A 7,255-nucleotide genomic window follows, 5' to 3' on the forward strand; every position below is an offset into this window, starting at 1 on the left:
TGAGTATGTGTTGCTACATGGTACTCCCATAAGTATTGATAGGATTGGATCAGGTTGTGCGCCACAACAAATATCACGTCTTGTGTTTAGTTCTTGCTTGTGGTTTTTACTCTGTGGTGTTGGCTTCACAACGCTATGTTTTATTTGCCCTACCTATTAAACTTTCTTGTTAACTTTCTTATTTGATCCTCTTAATATTATTTTTCATATTTGAGTTGTTGCCCATTTGGTGAACGTATCGCGTCGTATGAGGTTCCATGTGGCATTTAGTGGGAAATGGAAATTAGCACGATCGGATTTAGATAGGGTATGTTTGGAAGAAGAATGCCACCGAACAACAAAAACTTTGGCGGTGCATTGTCGGAAGTGAGAACTCCATGACTTGTTGAAATGATGAGGGGTTATGAGTTTCCACTGGTTTCTTTTATCATTATTATTATTATTGTGAATGATTTGAAAGGAGGATCTGTTGAGTTGGGGCATTTTACTGGTATTGGGTTTGGCTATGAGCGGTGTTATGACCAAGAAGTGCAACTAAAAATGTATCATGTGGTTGTGTCTCGGTAGTTCATCCGTGGCTTGAAAGCGGTTATGGAGGTTGCTACAGTAGAGGTACTTGTGTAAATCAGGTTTTGTAAGGATGTTCCAGATATTGAAGTTTAGTTTGAAGGCTTACAAGCGGAGGTTGAGAGAAGATCTTCAGTCGAAATGTGATAGCGGATTGATATGCATGGGGTGACATGGGATCACTCGTGGGAATGTGTATGATGGTTTTGTTCAACTATTTGATGATTTTGGGCGACTCTTGGCATGTTAGAGGACAAACGCATGTTTAAGTGGGGGAGAATATAACAACCCGATTAGTTATTTTGAGCTCTAGCATTCCATTTTGTTTGACACTTCAAATAAGTTAATTTGATGTTTTATGACTTGAATGAGTGGTTGGTTTTGATTTACGACATGTTCAGGAGTGTTTTGGAAGAAGAATTCTCATATTGGAAGCTTTAAGTTGTTGGAGTTGTCTAATGTTTGATTTGTGAGTAAACAACCCTGGACTCGTGATTTGATGATTCTATTATCTTTGTATTGTGTGTCACGACCCAAATCAGAGGGCCGCGATGGGCACTCGGTGCCTTACTCAACCGAGTACCAACGTAAAGTATCTTTCTTATCATACCATCATGGGTAAATGGTCCAGAAGGGCCATCATGAGATAACTAGAATAAAACATAAGGGAATGCTCGACAGAGGACGACCCAACATGATATGAAAACTTATATATGTGACATACAAGCCTATAAGACCGACATGATTATTTGTATACTCAAAACTTAGGCTGACAAGGCCATACAAGTATCCATATACATGACATCTGTCTACAAGCCTCTAAGAGTACATAAACGTCATAAAGGTCAGGATAGGGCCCCGCCATACCAATCAATACATGTCCAAATCATATTGACGAAATAGGCAACTCCGGAACAAGTGGAGTGCACCAACACCTTCCGTTCAACTGATAGCCTACTAAGAGGACTGTCAACCTATCTACCGGGACCTGTGAGCATGAAACGCAGTGTCCCCATATAAAAGGGATGTAAGTACGAATAAAGTACCGAGTATGTAAGGCAGGAACGCATAAATAAGTACAGTAATATAAAGAGAGATAAAGAACATACAACCTGTAACATATGAGTGTCTCTAAGGGCGACTGGCATGAAATGCATGATATATATATATATATATATATATATATACATAAACGTTTAAAAACATACGCCTCTGTGGGCATCTTCATCATCATATCGTACTCGGCCTTGAAGAGGACTGGGTAAAAACATACCCGGCCACGTGGAGCTCGGTAAAACCCAACTGATCAGTGGTTGTACAATACGTTCCGTACCTGACCGACTATAGCGCGGCTTGGTAGAGTAAAATAGATACATATATATAATGCATGCTGGACTCATGGAATCACGTTTTAAACCGTTTGGGCTGACGTAAGGTCGTGGCACCTTCAATTAACGTTATGGACATCATACCATCAATATGAACCTCAATAGAATTCAAGCATCATACATACATGCTTAGAATAACTTTATAAAGAAAGAACAACATGGACAACCTTAGTTGCTAGGAGTAGATCCGTTATGAAATCGCTTATAGTTTACGTTCATTTCACTTTATATCATGCCAAAATAAATAAGGAAGTGCCTTAACATACCTTTGCAATCTTCTCTCAATTCGTCAACCAAGCTCAATATGATCATCTTACGTCTACAATGAGTAAACCGGTTTCGTCGTCATCATATAAGCGTTGTAAATCTCATATTTCGAAATGAATATTCTACAAGAAAAGGGACAGCATCTCCCCAGTTTTTACTACATCCCATAAGTTACTAAAAGTCACCAAACAACCCAAACAACAACCAGTAGCTATATGGAACACAACCAGAACAATAACATGTCGAGCGGCAAGCTCGGTTCATGTCTAATAACACTGTATTTTGAACAAAACAATATCAACAATCAGGACAATGTTGATAATAACAAAACAATATCAGGTTATTCCATAAATTTTCCATCCATAAAACTATGCAAGAACACCTCCCAAATAGTCCAACAATCAACAAGATTACTAACAAGCTTTTCGATTGATATCTCACAATTTCTAGCTTCAACGACTTAGCCGTAACTTGGATAAATTCAAATACACATATAGTAAGAGGTTCCTTACCTTAAAAAATATGGAGCAAGTAGAGTTTTATATTACTTCACCACAATGTATCCTTCCAATGCAGCCACAAGAACAAAGAAGCGAAACTAGCAATCAATTCGAATTTCTGGGCCCTAGAATCACTTTGGAAGACTTGAAATAACCTAGGGTTGACATGAATACCTTGGGATAGTATTTTACAGAATGTAAACCACTTTAAACAGCCCCCCACACGAGCTGGAACCACACCAAAATCAGCAACTACAAGAAGAACAAGATTATCACTAGTGCTACGAGATTCTCGACCCTTGATTTGTGTTGTTTGCCCTTGGTTTGGGTCTTGGATCATGAGGGAACTTTGATAGAAAGTTTTTAGGTGTCTAAGGTCTGAAGAGAGTGAAATGAAATGAGTTAAAATAGGGATGTATGCATCCCATAGGGAGCTGGTTGCGCAGTCTTGCGAAAACGTGAATATCTCTCTACTCTAATGTTGTATAGACAAACGGTTAATGAGTTGGAAACTAGACTCATAGATATACAATTTTATATATGGATCACCCCGTAATTCTTATTATATTGAGAGTAAATCTCTGCTACATTTGACCTAATCTTCAGCACATTATGAATGTAACTTGTGATCGCTTAACTATAAATGTAACACACGACTATCATACAACTAAAATAACTCATAACATAACCTACTTATCATATTAAGCACCCTTGTATCACCCCAAAATTACATGTTATTACATTCCCAACTTGTCAACTTTCGACAAATCTTATTTTCTTCAATTCGTTTAGCTTCTAAGCCTTCCAACCCTCTTGGTACTTGTTATTCATGATCTTAAATATTTGTAACCTCCAAGGTAACAAAATTAACTTACTTTATTTACCTTCAAAGATGATCGCATTTCTTATATTACATAAATTAACTGATCACGTACTCTTATGTACGAAAATATGGAGTGTAAAATTATGGTTTTGAACTTGTACGTATGTTTGGTTTGGGTCTCGGGTGACCCCCAGGTCCTTTCAGTGCTTCTAGTCGGAAGTTAGAAATTTGAACTTTAAAACTTGAAAAATATTTGGTTTGATGCTTTATTCCTTGTTTTGCTATTATCTTTGGTGTTTTGAGCCTTCAAGTGCTTTTGTCATAGGTAAATAGAGTTGTTGGGATGACTGGATTGGGTCCTGAAGGACTCAGATAAGTTTCTGGGTGATTTCAGATCATTTTGGGGCTTGTTGAAATAGCTAGTGTGCTAGTGTTTCATAGAGATTTGTGATCACTGAGCTTGTCTCGCGATTGCATAGGGTGATTTGGTGCTGACGAAGGTAACATTTTGCGGACATGGAAGGGACACCGTGAATGCGATAGTATGGTACAACTCATGACCTTCGCGAACATGGTGGCTCATTCACAAACGCGTAGGCTAACAGGCCTTGTGGGTGGGGGGTGGGGGGAGAAATGGTATTTTCTCTTTGCTAAAGCGTAGGGAGGGCCGCAAACGCGAATGATTGGCAGGGGATTGCCTTGCACGAACACGACATAGGCTTCGCGAAGGAGGTGGGCATTGTCCACTGATCATATGAACGCGAGATTCCATTCGCGAACGCAGAGAGGGAAGTTTGCCCATGTATAAATAGTGCTGCAAATCAGGATTTAGCTACTTTTCACCATTTTTGCGACCTAGACCACGTATTTAGGAGATGGTTTAGAGGATTATTAACCAAACTTCAACAATTAGTAATTTTAACTTAGTTTTAATTTACTTCCATGGTTTCCCATATATTTTAACTTCAAAATCTAGGATTTTAAAATGTTTAAATTGGGTTTCTGGGTTTGACAGTAAGAGAGATAAATATGATCTTGAAACTAATTACATATTTGGACTCGTACGGTTATGGGTCAATGGGATTTAGTCTTTATTTCAAATTTCGACCATGTGGACCCAGGGTGACTTTTTGTTGATTTATGGGATTTTTTAAAGATTGAACCTTTATTCATTGGGGATGTTTCCTTTAGCATTATTTAACTTCCTTAGATGATATTTAATTAGGAATTGATCGTTTAGGAGTATTTCCAAGGAAATAGTATTGGGTAGTTGAGTTTCTTCCGAAATAAGGTACATGTCTATCCTAGATTTGGTTTGAAGGAAGTTTTCCTAATAAATGAAATTGTTTGTTACATGCAATGGTGATGCATATGCTAGGTGACTAGCGTATATGCATGTGCCAAGGTTATCCATGTTTGGGGTTGATTATATGCTTCTTTGTGCCTTGTTGAACTTTGTGATCTTCTTGACTCATGTTTCATTTACTTCTAAAACTATATGAGTACAATTATCCATGCTAGAAATCATATTTGTGTGTTTAACATCTTAAATGAGCATGAAGGGCTAATCTTGAAATTGTTGATATACTTGATTTGATTGTAATTATGCCTTATATCACGAACATATATCTATACCTGTTATTCTTGTGCTATTTGCACTTATTTATTCATATTAAAGATCATGATTGGGGCCTTAGGGAGATATTTGTCATGATAGTATTTCCGTGCGGTTGATATGAGATTAGCCCATTAGTTATCTCCGCTAGGAGAGGATGGGAGTTGAACTTACGTTATGTTTATTCATTTCTTAGATACATAGATTCATTCTATCTCGGTTTCTCCTACATGATTGTATATCTTGTTTGTTACTATCACGTCTATGTTTCCTACTTGGTTTACATCTATTTTTCCTATCTTGGTTGTTACTATCACATATATGTTTCCTACTTGGTATACATCTATGTTTTCTATCTTGTTTGTTACCATCACTTCTATGTTTTCACATCTATGTTTTCTATTATGTTTGTTCCTATCACGTATATGTTTCCTACTTGGTTTACATGTATGTTATTGTTACACCCCATATTTTCCTACGTAAGAGTATGTAAGACAATTGATGTAAGCTCAGAAGTGAGATCATTTTTGAAAGTACATAAGGTAAGTTAATCATGTTACCTTGGAGGTTAAAAATCTTTAAGATCATGGATAACAAGTACCAAGAGGGTTGAAAGACTTAGAAGCTAAACAAACTGAAGAAAATAAATTCGTCGAAAGTCGGCAAGTTGGGAATATGATAACATGTACTCTTGGGATAAGAATAGGGTGCTTAACATGATAAGGAGGTTATGTTATGCGTTATTTTAGTCGTATGATAGTCATGTATTGTGTTTTGAAGTCAAGTGAGTTGTGGAACAAAAGTTGGCAAAGGTCATCACAAGTTACATTCATAAATGTGATGAAAATTAGGTCAAATGTAGCTGCGATTTTCTCCTAATATACTTGGAATCTGTTACACCATGTGCATCCCAAGGTGACGTATAATCAATATGAGACTTGTTAATCATGATTTAAATGAGTGTAAAGTCATAATATGACTATATATGATGTTTGGATATAAAATATAAGGTTTGGGAAAAATCGGATTTAAGTTGCGGAAAAACCGACTAAGGATTTGCCTTGTAACGAAGCTTTTTGAGAAATACATTTTGTTTGTTATTATTTACCCTAAAAAATGGGAAACAATCAAATTTGTAAGTGGTTTTAAGGATATATGGATTAAATCAATACAAACGATAAATTGCGTTAGTTTAAACATATAGAGTACGTAATAAATTGTCAAAACGCTTAAGGGGGGGGATTCTGGATACAACAACAACCTTAATGGAATATCTTCCCTCGATGCCGGACACTCAACAACTAAGAACTGATTAACAAAAGTGAGAACTTTGAATAACAGAGACCCCCCTTTATATAGTAGGGGAGTCCTACTCTAAATACAATTCCATAAAAATTAAAATCTTCTGTTTAACCAATTATCTGATTCTTGCCGATACGTGCCGAGATCCACGCCGTGATATTTGGCTGGTCACGGATATCACGACCTATTATTGGTCGTGCTCAATTTCCTGGTAGTGCTCTCCGAGGCCTTTGGGATTCAAATCGCACCTGTGGTCATTGCCCCGATATTCCCGAATCCGGGCGCTTTGTCCGGATCTCAGTTCGAAGGGATCCTTGCCTCGATTATGGTACCTTGTCATCACACCTCTTGCTCCATTTACCTTATTGTGTATTTCCAACTCCTTGAAAAGATATTTTGGTTTTCATACTAGTACTATTCGACATGTACTAACGTCCCTTTTGCCGGGGGCGCTACATCTTTAATAGATGCAGGTGGTTCCACAGTGGAAGTCATTGACCAGTGATAGCGGTACACCCTTTTTTGAGCTGACTTGGTGAGCCCCACTTCATTCCGGGTTTGTGCATCTTTTGTTCCATGTGTATTATATTTTAAAGTATAGCCGGAGCCTTGTTGTCGGCACTATCATTGTACTCTTTTATATAGACATGGTGTGGGTTGTGTATTGGTATTGGGAAAGTCAAGATAGTAATGTTGTATGTGTGTTACATCCTCTACTTCAAACTATGAAAGTGTGTGTATTTTGACTTTATAAATGAAATAATTAATGGTGATGGAATAAGTGTTGTTCATG

Source organism: Nicotiana tomentosiformis, chromosome 9 (genome assembly GCF_000390325.3).
Source record: "Nicotiana tomentosiformis chromosome 9, ASM39032v3, whole genome shotgun sequence".
NCBI lineage: Eukaryota > Viridiplantae > Streptophyta > Magnoliopsida > Solanales > Solanaceae > Nicotiana > Nicotiana tomentosiformis.